Source organism: Cricetulus griseus, chromosome 5 (assembly GCF_003668045.3).
Source record: "Cricetulus griseus strain 17A/GY chromosome 5, alternate assembly CriGri-PICRH-1.0, whole genome shotgun sequence".
NCBI classification, from domain to species: Eukaryota; Metazoa; Chordata; class Mammalia; order Rodentia; family Cricetidae; genus Cricetulus; species Cricetulus griseus.
The window spans coordinates 58,610,257-58,631,387 of NC_048598.1; positions in this window are offsets into that span (position 1 = coordinate 58,610,257).

The window sequence follows — 21,131 nt, forward strand, 5'->3', positions numbered from 1 at the left end:
CAGTGAGTCATGAAATAATGGCACAGATGTCTTGGGGGTTGACATCTGTCTGATTAGATTTAAAGCCTGCGCAATAGAAGGAGGTAGCTCATACCTTGTACTATGAACCCTGTCAAAAGCCTGCTGCCCCAAATGTCACAGACCATAGTGAAGAATCTAGTTCTACAATTTTGCTAAATTGATACGTATCTAACTGCTTTCTAAGTACCTATCCATACCCACAGAATAGTGTAGCTCTCAACCCTCACCAGAGAAACTTCTTGCAGTGAACAGAGATTGTTACAGAGAACCACAGCAGGTCAGAGAGCAACGAATAAGTGACTGTGCAGTGCTCATCCCCACAGGGGACATCTACAATATGTTCCTTCCCCCGAGAGATCAGGGAGCATCACAGAAGTCGGGATCACACAAGGAGGACTGCCGTAAAACTGTCTCCTGGACATGATCGGCATGGTGGCCTGTGAATTCTCCATAGCTATGGTTGCCTGCACTAGGCCAAACCTGTCACAATTCCAGGTTGGATGGGTAAAGACTCATAGGGCCCCATTCCTACTTGGGAGTCTGTAAGCAGTTCCTGGGGAGGGACAATCAGTTGTTTTCTTCTTGATTTGATCACTGATAGGTTGCCTGTGCTCTGGTGGTCTGCACTGCACTCTTGTGGGAAACACTGACTAGAGTGAGTGGATTATATATTTTAAAAACATAAGAAGAGAACATGAACTTGAAAGGCAGGTGGCTGGAGAAGCCAGGGGGTAGTGAGGGGTGGGGATGATAAGAATACATTCTTTTCATGTATAAAATCCTTGAAGAATAAGAGAATCTGGAAGAAAGGAACTAGATCCCGTTTGGTCACCGGTTAAACACTCAACTCTAAATGGATAAAGGACCTTAACACAAGATCTAATACTCTGAATTGCTAGAGCAGAAACTGGAGTGTGAACTTGAACACCTAGGATATGTAAGGGCCTATTTTTTTTTTAAAGGACTCCGGTAGCACAGGATGTCAGAACAAAAACTGGCACATAGTACCTCATGAAATAAAAAAGCTCCTGTGCAGCCAGGAAACAATCCATGGGAAAGACAGCCTACAGAATGGGAGAAAACCATTGTCCAGCTATGCTGCTGACAGCATTAATGGATAGAATGCACAGGAACTCAAACAACAAAAACAAAAACAAAAACCCAAAGCATCAGAAAAACAAAGAACCCAATTGAAAAATAGGCTATATCCTACTATATACAGACGATACATTCGTGGAGAAAGAAATCAGAGAAATATCACCCTTTACAATTGCCACAAACAACATAAAATACCTTGGGGTAACAATAATCAAAAAAGTGAAAGACCTGTATCATAAGAATTTTGAGTCTCAAGCTACCTGTGTGCCGGAGGAGTTCGCCGGTGGATCCGACACACCGAGGCCCGATGACAGTTCTGCCTCCAACTGCCAGCCTGGGACCTGGCATGCCCAAACACTGCTGACACCAGGGGAACAGTGACACTTCCGTCCACGAGAAGAGGACCTACATCAGAGTATTGGATCTGTTTGCATCTACCAGAAGAGAACCTTGGTCCCACACCCACCAGGAAAACAAGAAACTCTTGCTACACCAACCAAAAGAAAAGATGAGAAGAAGACAAGATAAAAGCACATCCAACAACAGAAAACCTAATATGACACCACCGGAGACTAGGAACCATATACCAGTAAGACCTGAACATCACGATGCAGATGAACCAGAAGAGAATGACATTAACAGCATCTTCATGAAAATGATAGAGGACCTCAAAGAGGACATGAGAAAATCCCTTAAAGAAATGGAAGAAAAAAACAACCAAAAAATACAAGATATCAACAAATCTCTCAAGGAAACAGTTCAAGACCTAAAAACTTAAATAGAGACAAAAAGAAAGTACAATCTGAGGGAATGCTGGAAATAGAAAAGCTGGGTAAACAATCAGGAACTACAGATGTAAGTATAACCAACAGAATACAAGAGATGTAAGAGAGAATCTCAGGAGTTGAAGACACACTAGCAGAAATAGATTCATCAAAAAAAAAAAAAAAAAGAAAATCTTAAGTCTAACAAATCCCTATCACAAAATATCCAGGAAATATGGGATACCGTGAAAAGACCAAACCTAAGAATAATAGGTATAGAAGAAGGTGAAGAAATCCAACTCAAAGGTGCAGAAAATATACTCAACAAAATCATAGAAGAAAACTTTCCCAACCTAAAGAAAGACATACCACTGAAAATACAAGAAGCATACAGAACACCAAATAGACTGAACCAAAAAAAGGTCACCTTGCTACATAATAATCAAAACGCCAAGCATATACAACAAAGAGAAAATATTAAGAGCAGCAAAGGAAAAAGGTCAAGTAACCTATAAAGGCAAACCTATCAGAATCACACCTGACTTTTCCTTGGAAACTCTGAAAGCCAGAAGGTCCTGCATAGATATTCTACCTACACTAAGAGACCCTGGATGCCAGCCCAGACTACCATACCCAACAAAGCTTTCAATCATTATAGATGGAGAAAACAAGATATTCCATGACAAAACCAGATTCAAACAATACATATCCACCAATCTAGCCCTACAGAAAGTACTGGAAGGAAAACTGCAAGCTAGGGAAGTTAACTACAACCAGAAAAACATAGGCAATAGATAATCCCAATTTACCAACAGCCAAAAGGAAAAAGGGACAGAATCCCACACATAATCTCGCCACCATCACCAAATCAAAAACAAACAAGAATGAACAATAATCAATGGTCATTAATATCCATCAACATTAATGGTCTTAACTCCCCTATAAAAAGACACAGATTAGCAGAGTGGATAAGAAGACAGAAACCTCCCTTCTGCTGCAGACAAGAAACTCACCTCAACCTCAAAGACAGACGGTACCTATCACATGGACCCAAGAAACAAGCGGGAGTAGCAATCCTAATATCCAATAAATTAGACTTTAAACTAAAATCAGTCAAAAGAGATGAAGAAGATAATTTTCTACTCATCACAGGAGAAATCCATCAGGATGAATTCTCAATTCTGAACATTTACGCCCCAAATACAAAGGCATCCACGTTTGTAAAAGAAACATTACTAAAACTCAAATCACACATAAAACCACACACAATTATAGTGGGAGATTTGAACACCCCACTCTCACCACTGGACAGGAACGCCAGACAGAAACTTAACAAAGAAACAAAAGATCTAATAGAAGTTATGGCACAATTGGACTTAACAGATATCTATAGAACATTCCACCCAAATACAAAACAATTTACCCTCTTCTCAGTGCCACATGGAACCTTCTCTAAAATCGACCACATACTTGGCAACATAGCAAACCTCAAGTACAAAAAATTGAAATAACCCCTGGTCTTATCAGACCACCATGCTTTAAAATTAGAATTCAAAACAACACGAACTACAGAAAACCTACAAACTCATGGAAATTAAGTAACACCCAATTGCACAATTCATGGGTCCAGGAAGATATAAAAAAAGAAATTAAAGATCTCCTAGAATTCAATGAGAATGCGGACATAACATATCCAAACCTATGGGATACTTTGAAAGCAGTGCTAAGAGGAAAGTTCATAGCGCTAAATGCCCACATGAAGAAACAGGAAAATAATCACACTAGAGAATTAACAGTACAACTGAAAGCTTTAGAAAACAAAGAAGCCAATACACCCCAGAGGAGCAGACGCCAGGAAATAATCAAATTGAGGGCTGAAATCAATAAAATGAAACTAGGAGAACAATACAAAGAATCAATATAACAAAAAGTTGGTTCTTCAAGAAAATCAAGATAGACAAACCATTATCCAAACTCACCAAACAACAAAGAGTAAACACGCAAATTAATAAAATCAGGAATGAAAAGGGGAACATAACAACAGACACAGAGGAAATTCAGAGAATCATCAGGTCATACTTTGAAAACCTATATTCCTCAAAATCTGAAAATCTAAAGGAAATGGACAATTTTCTGGACAAATTTCACTTTCCAAACGTAAATCAAGAACAGATAAGCAACTTAAATAGACCTATAACCTCTAATGAAATTGAAGCAGTCATTAGAAGTCTCCCAACCAAAAAAAGCCCAGGGCCAGATGGCTTCAGTGCAGAATTCTAACGGAAATTCAAAGTACAGCTAATACCAATTCTCCTCAAAGTATTCCACAGAACAGAAGCAGAAGGGTCATTACCAAACTCTTTTTATGAGGCTTCAATAACCTTGATACCCAAGCCACACAAAGACACAACTAAGAAAGACACAATATCCCTCATGAACATTCATGCAAAAATTCTCAATAAAATATTGGCAAATTGAATCCAAGAACACATCAGAGAAATCATCCATCCCGATCAAGTAGGCTTCATCCCACGGATGCAAGAATGGTTCAACACATGAAAATCCATCAATGTAATCCACCATATAAACAGACTGAGGAAAAAAAATCACATGATCATCTCACTAGATGCCGACAAAGCCTTTGACAAAATCCAGCACCCCTTCATGATAAAGGTCCTGGAGAAATCAGGGATAACGGGAACATACCTCAACATAATAAAAGCAATATACAGCAAGCCAACAGCCAACATCAAATTAAATGGTGAGAAACTCAATGCAATTCCTCTAAAATCAGGAACAAGACAAGGCTGTCCACTCTCTCCATACCTCTTCAATATTGTCCTCGAAGTTCTAGCTAGAGCAATAAGGCAACGAAAGGAGATCAAGGGGATACAAATCGGAAAGGAAGAAGTCAAACTCTCACTATTTGCAGATGATATGATAGTCTACATAAGTGACCCGAAAAACTCAACCAGGAACTCCTACAGCTGATAAACACCTTCAGCAAAGTGGCAGGATACAAGATTAACTAAAAAATATCTATAGCCCTACTATATACCAATGACACATTGGTGGAGAAAGAAATCAGAGAAGCATCACTCTTTACAATTGCCACAAACAACATAAAATACCTTGGAGTAACACTAACCAAAAAAGTGAAAGACCTGTACCGTAAGAATTTTGAGTCTCTAAAGAAAGAAATTAAAGAAGATACCAGAAAATGGAAATATCTCCCATGCTCTTGGATAGGCAGGATCAACATAGTAAAAATGGCAATCTTGCCAAAAGCAATCTGACAATTCAATGCAACCCCCATCAAAATCCCAACACAATTCTTCACTGACCTTGAAAGAACAATTCTCAACTTTATATGGAGAAACAATAGACCCAGGATAGCCAAAACAACCCTGTACAGTAGAGGAACTTCTGGAGGCATCACCATCCCTAACTTTAAGCTCTATTACAGAGCTGTAGTCCTGAAAACAGCTTGGTATTGGCACAAAAATAGACAGGTAGACCAATGGAATAGAGTTGGAAACCCTGATATTAACCCACACACCTACGAACACCTGATTTTTGACAAACAATCCAAATATATACGCTGGAACAAAGAGAACATCTTCAACAAATGGTGCTGGCATAACTGGATGCAAACATGTAGAAGACTATAGATAGGCCCAAGCCTTTCGCCCTGCGCAAAACTTAAGTCAAAATGGATCAACGACCTCAACATAAACCCAGCCACACTGAACCTACTAGAAGATAAAGTGGGAAATACCTTGAATTAATCGGTACAGGAGACTGCTTCCTGAACATAACACCAGTAGCACAGACACTGAGATCAACAATTAATAAATGGGACCTCCTGAAACTGAGAAGCTTCTGTAAGGCAATGAACAGAGTCAGCACGACAAAACCACAGCCCACAGACTGGGAAAAGATATTCACCAACCCCATATCTGACAGAGGGCTGATCTCCAAGATATACAAAGAACTCAAGAAGCTAGTCTCCAAAACACCAAACAATCCAATTAAAAATTGGGGTACAGAAATAAAAGACAATTTTCAATAGAGGAATCTAAAATGGCTGAAAGACACATAAGAAAGAGTTCAACATCCTTAGCCATCAGGGAAATGCAAATCAAAACAACTCTGAGATACCACCTTACTCCTGTCAGAATGGCTAAAATAAAAAACACCAATGACAGTTTATGCTGGAGAGGATGTGGAGAAAGGGGAACACTCCTCCACTGCTGGTGGGAGTGCCAACTTGTACAGCCACTTTGGAAATCTGTACGGCGACTCCTCAAGAAAATGGGAATCAGTCTACTACATGATCCAGCAATTCCACTCCTAGGCATATACCCAATAGAAGCACATTCATATAACAAGGACATATGTTCAACCACATTCATAGCAGCATTATTTGTAATAGCCAGAAACTGGAAGCAACCTAGATGTTCCTCAACTGAAGAATGGATAGAGAAAATGTGGTACATTTACACAATGGAGTACTTCTCAGCAGAAAAAAACAATGGAATTGTGAAATTTGCAGGAAAATGTATGGATCTAGAAGAAATCATTCTGAACGAGGTAACCTAATCACAAAAAAACACACATGGTATGTACTCACTCATATGTGGATTTTAGACATAGAGTAAAGGATTACCAGCCTACAATCCACACTGCCAGAGAAGCTAGTAAACAAGGAGGACCCTAAGAGCGACATACATGGTCTCCTGGAGAAGGGGAAAGGGAGAAATTCTCCTGAGCAAATTGGGAGCAAGGGAGGAGCGGGGAGGGAGCTAGGAGAATAAGAAGGGGGGAAGCGGAGGGGTGAGGAGGACATGAGGGAGCAGAAAGGTTGAGTTGGGGGAACAATAGGAGAAAACAAGAAAGGAGATACCATAATAGACGGAGACATTTTAGGTTTACAGAGAAATCAGGAACTAGGGAAATGTCTGAAGATCTATAAACATGCCACTGCTAACAATCTAAGCAACAGAGGAGAGGCTACCTCAAATGCCCTCCCCTGATAATGAGATTGATGACTGACTTATATGCCACCCGATAGCTCTCATCCAGCAGCTAGTGGAAGTAGAAGCAGACACCCACAGCTAATCACTGAACTGAACTGGAATCCAGTTGCAGAGAAGGACGACGAGTGATGAGCAAAGGGGGCCAGACAAGGCTGGTGAAACCCACAGAAACAGATGATCTGAACAATGGGGAGCTCTTGGTCCCCAGACTGGTAGCTGGAATACCAGCACAGGACTGATCCAGACCCCAGGAACATGGGTTTCAGTGAGGTGACCTTGGAAATCTACAGGACCTTCTGTAGTAGTTCAGTACTTATCCCTAGCATAGGTGTGGACTTTGGGAGCCCACTCCAATAGAGGAATACTCCCTGAGCCAAGGCACATGGGGGTGGGCCTAGGCCCTATCCCAAAGGATATGACAGACTCTGATGACCCCCTATGGAAGGCCTCACCCTCCCTGGGGAGCAGAAAGGATATGTGATAGGTAGGGTTTTAGCTGGGGAAGGAGTGGTAGGAGAGGAGGGGAGGGGGAGGGAACTGGATTGACATGTAAAACAATCTTGTTTCTAATTCAAATAAAAAAATAAAAATAAAAATAGGCTATATCACTAAATAGAGTGTCAGAAAGAAAATCAAAACATCTAGAAAATACTTTAAAAGTTTCCAGTGTCATTGGCCATCAGGGAAATGCAAATTAAAATGGTCTTGAGGTTTCCTGTCTCTGTAGTCAGAATGGCTGCCACCAAAAGTCAAATTACAACAAATGGTAGTGAGGTCCTGGGAAGGAGCATACCTTATTTATTGTTGATGAGAGTGTAGGCAGACCCAGCCTCTCTGGAGAGCAGTGTGGGGTCCCCCAGAAAGCTGGAAGTAGAGCTACCATGTGACTCAGCTACACCACTCTTGGGTGTCCAGGAGACTTTACATCCACCTTCAGAGATATTCCTTCAACCATGTTTGTTGCTCTTCTGTTCACACTAACACTAATAATAGGAAATGACATTAGCCACATTGTCCTTCAACTGGTAAACAGATAAAGAAAATATGATATATCAACACAATAGAATTATATTCATCTGTGAAGAAAAATGAACAAAATCCGCAGATAAATGGGTGACCTAGAAATTTATACTGAGCAGGCTAGCCCAGGCAGAGGAAGAGAAATTCTCCGGATCCCGTATTCTCTCTCATATGTGAATCCTAGCTCAAATCTTAGATTTGTATGTTTAACCTGGAGTGCAGAAGCTGCACAAAGGCTGTTGGAGCTGGGGGTACCATGAGGGAGTGAGATGATGCCATAACATCGGTGAGATGCAAGCAGAGAAGGGGGAACTTGGGAGGTGGACAGTGTAAGCTGAGATGGGTATGGGGGAAAGGGATATGTGTGTAATTTGGGTTGGGGAGGACCACTCAAAGCTAAAGATGTATGAAAGACACAGACATTGTTTTAGAAGCCAATTAAAATATGTTAAATAAAAGATTTAAAAGGGAGATAATCATCATGATGGGATAATTGTGCTCCTGGAAGCCAAAGGTTACTAAACCCCCCAAGTCCAGACGTGAGACACTGCCTTGTGAGTGGTTGGTCACACAGGCCCCAGAGACACTCCCCAAAATATAAACTCTGGCTGCTCTCCTTGGTTGCACACCAAAACTAGCTGATAAGATCCTATCTCTGAAGAAATCACACACTTGGGTTGCAAGGTGTAGAGAATTGAGTCTGGAACTATGCTTCAAGCCTCCTCCATGCTGGGTAGCTTTCACAGTGTGGAAGACGCCATGAAAGATGCTGTGAGATGCATTAATGGGGTCATTCTGCTGTGAACCCTGCAATCTACAACACCAATCTGCCAGGCAGGATGTACCCATTTGTCCAATAGTGACACAACCCTATGGAAATCACCAGTTGCTCCATGATTGGAGTTGAGGCCACTCCACAGAAGAAATTGATACTTTGTACGGTAACCTGGTGAAAAGCTCTTGTCTGTGGAAGTCACAAGCCTGGTGGGGGATTCACTGCTGTTGTTCTCCTACACTGACACAGCATCACACTACCTTCTGGTACCGTGGACACATGATAGTCTCAGCCTTACCCAGAGAAGACGCTGCAGTGAAAGAGGGTGAATGCAGAGATTCAAGGCTATTACAAGGTACCGAGAACATGATGGTTGAGTGCTTCCTCATGCCTATGTGCCTGTGTATACACAACATGCCCATTAAATGAGTGTACATATTTGTGCCTGATGGGAAATGTACTTCTGTGTATGTTTATCTTACTGATTGTTGAATAAAATACTGTTTGGCCAATGGCAGCAAGTTAGGCAGGACTAGGAGTAAAAAAGGATTCTGGGAAATGTAGTAGAGAAGTGGTGTTCCAGGCAGGAAGTGACATAGCAAGGAGACTCAAATTTAAGAAAGGAGAAACAGGAAGTGTCCCTCTTTCCCCTTCGCCTCCTCCAGCAGCGGGATGTGAGCCACCAGCAAGAGAGGGCACCAGCGAAAGGCATCCTCTATAACATAAGTCTTTTAAAATATATATTTTTTGATAATTGAGACTGAGTAACAGACGAGAATCCTAGTCATTGGCCAAGCAGTATTTTATTCAACAATCAATAAGATAAACATACACAGAAGTATCTTCCCCATCATGTGCCTTTGTATGCTGTGTACTAGTGTGTGCGTATGCAAATTCAGTGGGGGCATGTGAACATATTTGTGTACTCTGTGTACTGTTTCATACTGTTTTGGAATAATTCTTCACACTGTGTGAAGATGTGTTGCTGTGATTGGTGTAATAAAGAGCTGAATGGCCAATAGCTAGGCAGGAAGAGGTGAGGCAGGACTTCTGGGGACAGAGAGGACTCTGGGAAGAAGAAAAGAAGAGTCACCGGCCAGACATGGGGGACACAGGAGGTGCAAGATGGAAAAGAGGTAATGCCACGTGGCAGAATGTAGATTAATGTAAGTGGGTAATTTAAGTTATAGAGCTAGTGAGACAAGCCTAAGCCAAAGGCTGAGCTTTCCTAATTAATAATAAGTTTCTGTGTTGTTATTTATGAACTGGCAGCCCAAGGAAAACTCTGATTACATTGTGCTCATATAAAGGTGTGCAAATATGTAAACCAATGTGAACATTAGTGTATAAATGTACACTTTTGTGTTTCTATGTAGATGTGTGTACATGCATGTGTGTCTGTGTCCCTATGGGTACAAATATGTACACATGTACATGTGTACATTTGTGTGTCTGTCCTTATACCTTACATAAGCAAAAGTGTTCATTTATTTGTGTATGCACCTCTGTTAACATGCTTTTATGTGGGTGCCTGTATTCATGCATTTGCACACTCCTGCCTATGTGTAGTTATTTGCCTATGCATATGTGTACACACTTGCATGATTGTGGGCCTATGTATTCATATATGAACATATTTACATATGAGGGCCTGTGTACATACATGTACACGTATCTGTCTGGGCTCTTCCCTCAGTCCATAGCTCAATTCCATTCTTAGTGTTTTTGCTTTCTTTCTGTTTTAAGATTTATTTTTATTTTACATGTATGGATGTTTTGTCTGCATGAATGTCTGTGTACCACCTATGTGTTGTACCAGTGGGATCAAGAAGAGGGCATTGGAACAGTCAGTGCCCTTAACCACCGAGCCATTTCCTGAGTCCACTTTTTAAAAAAATTTAATTAGAAACAACCTTTTTTTACATGTCAATCCCAATTCTCTCTCCCCTGCCTCCCACCAACCCCCTTTCCCATCCCCTTTCTGCTCCTCAGGGAAGGTGAGGCCTTCCATGGGGGGGATCTTCAAAGTCTGTCTTATCTTTTGGAGCAGGGCCTAGGCTCTCTCCCATGTGAGAGAGTATCCCTCTATGTGGAATGGATTTCCAAAGTCTATTCATACACTAGGGATAAATACTGATCCACTGCCAGACACAACATAGATTGCTAAGGCCTCCTCACTAACACTCATGTTCAGGGGGTCTGGAACAGTCCTATGCTGGTTTCCCAGGTATCAGTCTGGAGTTCATAAGCTCGCCCTTGTTCTGGTCAGCTGTTTCTGTGGGTTTCTCCAGCCTGGTCTTGACCCCTTTGCTCATCACTCCTCCCTCTCTGCAGCTGGATTCCAGGAGTTCACCGAGTCCACTTCATATAGGCTCTCTACTTCTATCCCATTTCTGTTCCAAGAAACTTGGCTTTTTCTCCATCTCTCCCCCCCCCACACCAGCTGCCAGAGTTTTCAATTTGCTTATGCTATTGTTTTCATCTCAAGTTCTAATAAAATTCTTGCCAAGCTTTTGAGTATGTTATTAAGGGAACCTGGGTTTCCTGAGAAACACTTGTGCTTGCACAGCAAACTCTTTACCCACAGAGCCATTTTTCCTGACCTGATGAAATTTAGAATCACCATGGAAACAAATCTCTAGACACACCTCTGAAGGATTTTCTAGATTAGGTTAATTGAGGTGACAAGACCCATCCTAAATGTGAGCGTGGCCTGGCTCCATGGCCTGGGGTGTGCAACCACATAAAAAGTAGATCCCAAGCTGAGCATTAGCCCAATGTCCTGCCATGATGCATCCTCCTCCCTGCTGGACTGCAGCCCTGTGAGTTGTAAACCGAAGTAAGCCCCTCCCTTAAGCTACCTCTTGCCTGGTACTTGGTCACAGACACAAGAATAGTAACTAATATTGAAAATTGGTTCTGAGAAATAGAACTGCTGTTATGATAAGCCTGACCTCGGGGTCCATGGGCCTTTTGTTTGTGAGAACAATGTGGAAGAATTTGGACCTTTGGTCTAGAAAAGCCCTCAGATTCTGCAAACAGCTTAACAGCTGGGCACTGGGCACTTGCACCTATAAGCTCAGTGGTGGAGAATGGAGATGGACAGATTCCTATGGCTAGCTGAACCAGTGAACTCAAAACTAAGATAAAGAAGTAAGGAAGACATGCTGATGTCAACCTCTGGCCTTCACATATCTCCACATAGGAAGCACACCTGTGTGCATACAGCACACTCACACACACACACACACACACACACACACACACACACACACACACACACACTCAATTGACTATTGAGACTGACCATCACATAGGACTAGCTTTTCTCAGAACTTCTGTTCACACTCCTAGGTGTTATAGACTCCCCTGATAAACCACATCAGAAACACAGAATGTAAGTCATTAACTGACATTAACATTATCCATTCTAAGAGTTAAGCAGATTTTTCAAGAAGAATGAAGCACTCACTTCCCTACAGCATTGGCTTTATCAAGGTTGGAAAAGGGTTTTAGATCTTGGGGGCTTTGAGAAACACTGGCTCATGCATGTGCAGTATCACTGACCCCCATCCACATGGAACACTATGTAAGAGCCTGGTAGAGTGTGGCTTGTGCATTTGAGATATCATGTACCCCTTTTCACATGGAACACTGCACAAGAGCCTGGTAGAGTTACCAGGGAAGAAAGGGAATCTGAACCAGGGATTCGGAGGATCCTCAAAGCCGTTCCTGTTCGGTTGCTCAACTGACTGCCTTGGGCTCTGTACTTCTTAAAAGAAAGTCAATGGCAAAGACTGCAGGGATGGAGCTCTGGTGGATCACCTGTCTTCTTGATCAGAGAGACCAAGGTTGTATCAGGAGCTCACCAGGGATCACCCCTCAGACACAGTGTATAGTCAGTTGAAAGACTTTATTCCAGCTGGTTGGATTGGAGCCACACATAAATGCATAAATGTTCAGGGATCTAGGTGGCCCTCACGGTCCAGAACAGTTTTTTTTTTTTTTTCTGTGACACGGTTTCTCTGTAGCTTTAGAGCCTGTCCTGGAACTTGTTGTTTATCAGGCTGGCCTCAAACTCACAGAGATCTGCCTGTCTCTACCTCCCAAGTGCTGGGATTAAAGGCGTGTGCTATGACTGCCCAGCAAACATAGGGTTTTTAAGGGCAGAGAACCTCATCTCATCTTGTTCAGCAGCTGCAAGGGGGAAGGGGGAGCTTTGCTGAGTGAGCAGTTTGAAGCAAGCAGTTTTAACAGAATCTAAGATAAGTGGTTAGCTGGAGGAGGTTCTGCACAAACGGACAGTTTTGGCAAAGGCGAAGATAAGTTAGCTGGGACATCTGACCTTTGATTTCTAGATAGAGTTGAGTAGATTTCCATGGAATTCTTCAGCAAAGGAGATCAAATTCTAGTTAAACCTGGAATGGCCTCAGCAAGAACACAAGATGGGGCAACCTCTGCATTGTCATGCCCTGTCACAATGGAAGACAACAGATGTTAGACTCTAACCTACATACTTGCTATAGGGTGACCTGGACTTGCAGTTGCTTCTTCAGTGACAGGATCCTGAGAGGAAGGACCAGGGATCAGAAGATAAAGAAGATGAGAAAGTTTGGGATCAGGAGGTCTTGCACAAGCCATGTCTTATGCTGAGCAAGCTTATTAGGAAGTACAGCAATATATATATATATATATATATATAATATATATATATATATATATATATATATAGTGCCAGGGAAAATGGGACAGAGTCAGCAGGAAGCTGTCACACAATGGGACAAAGTCAGCAGGAAGCTAATTAAGCAATGTTGCACAAAGGGAACACAGGATAATTCAAGTTCATCACAGGCTGACACACAGCAGCCCCGAGACTGATGACTACAGTCTCTTGGGGGGAAACCTAAGGAACTGAAGTTCTCTCCCAGGGTTTAAACCTAAACTTTGAGGTCCTGGCCCCAGCCCCAGGCTGGACCTTGCCAAGTTTGCCCCCAGACAAGGACAGGGAACTAATGTTCTCTTTGTCTTTTCATCAGGGCCTCTGAGGAATCCTTGGATCTGCCTGGCTCCCAACAATACAGAGGAGGAGTGTCAACTCGGAAAACAATGTCCTCAGTGATACTGGGGGAAGCATGTGGCCAGCCACACCCTGACCCATCCTACCAGATAGCACAAGTGGTAAAGGAGCCCTGGGGCTCCTCCTAAGTCCCCAAGAAGATCCCCTAAACAGCCTCCATTGACCTTACCAACTGGTAATTTTGGCCACTTGCTTCATCTTAAACTCCCTTGGAAAGTATAGCCCCAAGGAAAATGATAGGCAACAGTACAAAGTGAAAAAGTGGGCTTGGCTTGTAAAAGGAGCAATACATTGTTCGGGCTTGAGTGCAGGTTGTTGCTGAGCCAGGCAGGAGGCTCACAACCATCAGCTACAATGCAAGGAATCAGAGAGACCTGCTCGGTCTATTTGTAGTGTTTTCTTGCTCGTGGTTTTGTTTCCCTCATTTTTCTTCTGACACTGTTGGTGCTCAGGGATTACAACCTCATATTGTTTTGTTTTTCATTTCTTCCACCATTGGGTTCCTCTTTAGTTGTTTGTCTATATTATTAATATAATGATTAATATAATACTATAATAACATAATAATGTATAACAGTCATTTTTTTTTTTTTTTGCAATCCTCAGGCAAAAACTTGAGAGCAAGATAGAACAATGGCTTCAGAGTCATTGGCTGGCATAATCATGTTACTCTTGCTTAACCTTGTATCAAATCTGGTAAAAATTGTGTCTTTCAGGGTATATAATGTTTACAAACTAAACTCCTAGTGGGGAAGGCATTCTAGTCATCTCCTACCACAGTCAGTCTATCTGAAGTAGAGTGAATTTGCGGGAAACTTCTAAGGTGGGGTTGTACCTCTATGAGCACGGAAGAAGTTTCTGCTCCTCAAAATCTTCCTGGGACCACAGCTGGGATGGAGGGTGTGGCAGGGAGATAGAGATGTGGGGAGGAGGAAGAGGCATCAAGATGACCATATGAAAGAAGCCAGCTGGCAGACTACATGCAACAGGTGGAACATGCTCTCCGGGAAAGCCTGCGATCTGCAAACACAAGACAAGTGAGGGTGCTATGTAAATGTCGAGCTCATTAGCCCACCCCCTTTCTTAATAAACTGCCATTTGTGTTTCTACTACAATTATTTCTCGTTGGACACAGTGGCCTGGAAACTTCAGTGGGTGCTCATTCACCCATGATGCAGTTCCCACCTGCAATAAAGGTCTCACCCTTACATTACCAGGATGGTTGTTTACGGCTAAATCTGCCACAGAGGGATCAGGAAATTATCATTCCACCTAATGGTCAATAGATGGTGCTATGGGATCGTGCAGATTTTTTTCCTCTGGCATGGGGGCATCAATTATTTCATCTGAATGAACCCTTTCTATAAATAATAGTAACAACAACAACAACAACAACAACAACAATGTTCTTGTGCTTTTTCGCGTTTTCGTTCTTTTACAATCTTTCCCCTTCAAAGGAGGAACAAATTGTAGTTTGCAAACAGTGAAAAGGAAAAGGCCTTAAAGGGGCTGGAATCTCTCCAAGCAGCTCAAACTGGGCCATGTGGACCTCCTCCAGAGGCCGAGCATCCCACACCTGTGGTTTATATTCACATTTCCAATGCAGATGCATGTGTATATCATAATTTAGCCTGCATTCTTATCTTTATTATTATTTTATGATTTCTGCTTTATTACAACATATATTATGTAAGGTAGTCTTATTATTGGAATGTTTGTCAACTATTGTCTTGAATGAATTATATATTACGGCCATGAAAAGCTTAATAATGGGGATTGTGGAGTACATCTAAATGATGTTTTTGGCCTTACCATGATTTGTGAGTCCCTCCTTAAAGACGTGAAACAATGAAGTAGAGGATTTCAGTTCTGAATGGCTTCCAACTGGGGCCTCTAGAAGCGGGAGCTGAGTGTATGTAGTGATAAAGAAAAATATTCATGGTAAAAGCTACGATCTGGGTGCATAAACAAAAAGCAAAGAGAACACAATGTGATTAACAGCTAACAAGACACCAGCAAAGGTCGGGGACCAGTCACACCTAAAAGGTCATTGAGAAACGATGCAGTCAGTGCAGATAGCCAGCAGACAGCCACAGTCAGCCAACAAATCAAGACTTCAAAATGGGCAAGAGGAGCTTCAATCAGTTCCCTACTGGGTGTGCAGCGTGTGAGCAGTGTGCAAGCATCCCCCAGGCTGCGCTAGGGCAACATCACACAAGTTGGGATGCTCCAATTGGTGGGGCCTAAGATATGCCTGGAGGATTATCCAAACTCAGAGAAATGACATCAGACTTTGGTCCCTGGAAAGCACAGTTCTCATGAACAGCCAGCAACTCTCAGGCTCCCAGAGACAGCTCTTCCCAGCCTCATGTGGGGTTCTACTTGCTGGGTTTCTGCACCAAATCTGTAAATCTTATGCATGTTCCTTCTTTTCCTCACTTTACCATAATATTCCCTAATAAAGGTCGCCTTCACTTCAACTACCAAAGTGTGTCCCCATCTTTTAATTCTCAGCATTACTGTCTCGGGTGCATTTTCTGCAACCGTTGAGCTTCTGGTGCCTCAGTCCTTGGGTTGCACTTTCCTGGGCTGGGAAAGGCCCTGGTGCACCACAGCCTTGCAGTGAATATCCTCAGAGGCTAGTTCCAGCTCTGGTCCTATGAGTCATCCAAGGACAGAGGTGTAGAATTCAGGCTGCCTCCAGAGGTTTATGCCATTTTCCTGGTAAGATGCGATTCTATGAAACACAAACTGCTGGAAAGTAGTGTGTCTTCAGGAACTCTCCAGGATGAATTTGTTTCCCTTTACATAGTCCTGTGTGCACCATAAACATCATATCAAGAGGCTGGGCGGTAGTGGTTCTTGCCTTTAATCCCAGCACTCAGGAAGCAGAGGCAGGCAGATCTCTGTGAGTTCAAGGCCAACCCGGTCTACAGTGTGAGATCTGGGATAGACTCCAAAGCAACACGGAGAAACACTGTCTCAAAAAAAAAATCTTATTAAGTTCTAGTTTTAGCCGGGCATTGGTGGCACACGCCTTTAATCCCAGCACTTGGGAGGCAGAGGCAGGTGGATCTCTGTGAGTTCGAAGCTAGCCTGGTCTCCAGAGCGAGTGCCAGGATAGGCTCCAAAGCTACACAGAGAAACCCTGTCTTGAAAAACAAAACAAAACAAAAAAAAACCCAACCCCCAAAAAAAACCAAAACAAAAAAATCCCCAAAACAACAACAACAAAAACCCTAAAACAAAAACAGAACAAAAGAAAACAAACAAACAAACAAACAAAAAGGTCTACTTTTGGTAGCTAGGAAGGCAGTTTGAAGCAAGAAGCAGGCAGAGTCCAAATTCTGTGGAATACACTCCCTGAATGGGCAGGTGCCACCGGCACGCTTCAAGGTAGGACAGACGTTTGCATTTAGTCACTTTGTTGTGTAGACATATATTCCCACAAGCCTCCCTGAACATCATTAAAGATAATACTAATTCATGTGAATGTGATGGGCTGGGATGTCTGGTTTGTAGTAGAAATCCTAGGGACTCCCCAGTTAATTGGTATCCATATTTATCAGCCAGATATGAAGCGTTTGGTCTTGGGATTTCAGAAGCATGCAGGTTTGTGATAGCCAGCCCTTACTTATTCTGCTCTCTTGGCATTCTTTTTTGCTACAATAAATCTTTCTGCCAAAGCCGCCTGAGCCCTACCATGTGGGTGGTCTCCCTATTGGCGTCCCTCCTTGCCAATGGATCACATTGCGCCGCTGGAGGAAGAGCGGAGGGGAAAAGGGGCATTTCCTGTTTCTCCTTGCTTAAATATGAGTCTCCTTGCTATGTCATTTCCTGCCCGGATCACCACTTCTCTACTACATTTCCCAGAATCCTCTTTGACTCCTAGTCCTGTCTAACTTGCTGTCTCATTGGCCAAACAGTATTTTATTCAATAATCAATAAGATGAACATACACAGTACATTCCCCATCACTTTTTGGGTGCAAGTTGGACTTTGTCATACTGAAACAGGATCCCAACACTCTTGGCACCATCTCTTGTTCCCTGTCTCCTCCCAGCTCCTCAGTTGTGTCTATCAAGAACTCTGCTATAGTGTCTCTCCCTGGGAGCACCGTGCCTGTGAGGGAGTTAGGCATAACCCATTGTACAACTGTTCTTCACCTGTGATGTGTAGATAGGGTGCAGTGCCTACCACTTTGCTGAGCACACCCGGGTCAGCCTCACTAAAGGCTGCAGCACAGCTGAACCTGCTCTGTCTTGCTGCCTGGCTGGTGGTGGGTGAAGATTGGGCACCCTTGTTCTTCATCTGTGTTTATATGTCTGTGATATCACCGGGTTCACACACTGAACCTAGATACCACTGGATTCACACACCTAACCTAGCGTCTACCTAGAAAGTGCCTATCTAGACAGAGATAACTTTGAAAGCCAGATGATCATGGACAGATGTTTTACAAATGATAAGGGAACATGGATGTCAGTCCAGACTACTGTATCAGCAAAGCTTTCAATCACTATAGATGGAGAAAACAAGATATTCCATGACAAAAGCAGATTTAAGCAATACGTATCCACAAATCCAGCCCTACAGAAATTAATGGAAGGAGATCTCCAATGTAATGAAGATAACCATACTCCAAAAAAGATAGGCAATAGATAATCCCGCTTTACCAAACATCAAAAAAAAAATTGGGAAAATCCACACATAATAACACCACCACCAACAAATCCAAAAGAAACAAGAATCAACAATCAATGGTCATTAATATCCCTCAATGTCAATGGTCTTAACTTGCCTATTAAAAGACACAGGTTAACAGAATGGGTATGAAGACAGAATCTATCCTTCTGCTGCATACAAGAAACACATCTCAACTTCAAAGACAGACAGTACCTCAGAAGAAAGGCTTGGGAAAAGATTTTCCAATCAAATGGACCCAATAAACAAGCTGTTGTAGTAATCCTAATATCTAACAAATTAGACTTCAAATTAAAGTCAATCAAAAGAGATGAAGAAGGGCATTTCATACTTATCACAGGAAAAGTCCTTCAAGATGAAGTCTCAGTCATGAACATCTATGCTTCAAATACAAAGGCACCCACATTTGTAAAAGAAACATTACTAAAGCTCAAATCACACATAAAACCTCACACACTTATAGTAGGAGACTTCAACACCCCGCTCTCACCACTAGATAGGACCACCAGACAGAAACTTAACAAAGAAACAAAAGAACTAACAGATGTTATTACCCAATTGGGTCTAACAGATATCTATAGAACATTCCATCTGAACACAAAAGAATGTACCTTCTTCTCAGTACCACATGGAACACCTTCTCTAAAATTGACCACATACTTGGCAATGTAGCAAACCTACACAGATACAAAAAATTGGAATAACCCCCTGTATCTTATCAGATCACTATGCTTTAAAGTTAGAATTCAACAACTACACAAATTGCAGAAACTCTACAAACTCATGGAAATTAAATGATGCACAATTGAACGGTTCCTGGGTCAAGGAAGAAATAAAAAAGAATTAAAGACTTCCTAGAATTCAATAAGAATGAAGACACAGTATACCCAAACCTATGGGACACTTTGAAAGCAGTGCTAAGAGGAAAGTTCATAGCACTAAGTGCCCACATGAAGAAACTGGAGAATAGTCACACTAGAGAATTAATAGTGCAACTGAAAGCTCTAGAACAAGGAAACAAATGCTCCCTGGAGGAGTAGACACCAGGAAATAATCAAACTGAGGGCTGAAATCAGTAAAGTAGAAACTAGGAAAACACTACAAAGATTCAATGAAACAAAGAGTTGGTTCTTTGAGAAAGTCAACAAGACAGACAAACCTTTATCCAAACTAACCAAAAGGCAGAGAGAGAGCATGCTAACTAACAAAATCAGAAATGAAAAGGGGGACATAACAACGGACGCTGAAGAAATCCAGAGAATCATCAGGTTTTACTTTGAAAACTTGTATTCTACAAAATTTGAAAATCTACAGGAAATGGAGAATTTTCTGGATAGATATCACTTACCAAAATTAAATCAAGAACAGATAAGGAATTTAAACAGACCTATAGCCCCTAATGAAATAGAAGCAATCATCAAAAATCTACCAACCAAAAAAAGCCCAGGGCCAGATGGATTCACTGCAGAATTCTACCAGAAATTTAAAGGAGAGCTAATAATACCAGTACTCCTCAAATTGTTCCACACAATAGCAACAGAAGAGACATTGCCAAGCTCTTTTTATGAGGCTACAATTACGTTGGTACCCAAGCCACACAAAGACAAAATGGAAAAAGAGAATTACAGACCAATATCCCTCATGAACATCGACGAAAAATATTCAACAAAATACTGGCAAATTGAATCCAAAAACACATCAGAGAAATCATCCATCATGATCAAGTTGGCTTTATCCCAGGAATGCAGGGATGGTTCAACATATGAAAATCCATCAATGTAATCGACCATATAAACAAACTGAAAAAGAAAAATCACATGACCATCTCATTAGATGCTGAAAAAGCCATTGACAAAATCCAACATCCCTTCATGATAAAGATCATGGAGAGATCAGGAATAAAGGAACATACCTAAACATGATAAACACAATATACACCAAACCAACAGCCAACATCAAACTAAATGGAGAGAAACTCAAGGTGATTCCTTTAAAATAAGGAACAAAACAAGGCTGTCCACTGTCTCCATATCTCTTCAATATTGTACTTGAAGTCCTAGCTAGAGCAAAAAGACAACAAAAGGAGATCAAGGGGATACAAATTGGAAAGGAAGAAGTCAAACATTCACTATTTGCAGACAACATGATAGTTTACATAAGTGACCCGAAAAACTCTACCAGGGAACTCCTACAGCTGATAAACACCTTCAGCAAAGTGGCAGGATACAAGATTAACTCAAAATATCAGTAGCCCTACTATATACAGAAGATAAATGTGCTGAGAAAGAAATCAGAGAAAAGTCACTCTTTACAATAGCAACTAACAAAATAAAATATCTCGGGGTAACACTAACTAAAAATGAGAAAGACCTGTATAGTAAGAACATTGGCGTCTTTAAAGAAAGAAATTAAAGAATATACCAGAAAATGGAAAGATCTCCCATGCTCTTGGATAGTTGGATCAACATAGTAAAAATGGCAATCTTGCCAAAAGCAATCTACAGATTCAATGCAATTCCCATCAAAATCCCAACACAATTCTTCACAGACCTTGAAAGAACAGTACTCAACTTCATATGGAATAACAAATAACCCAGGATAGCCAAAACAACCCTGTACAATAGAGAAACTTC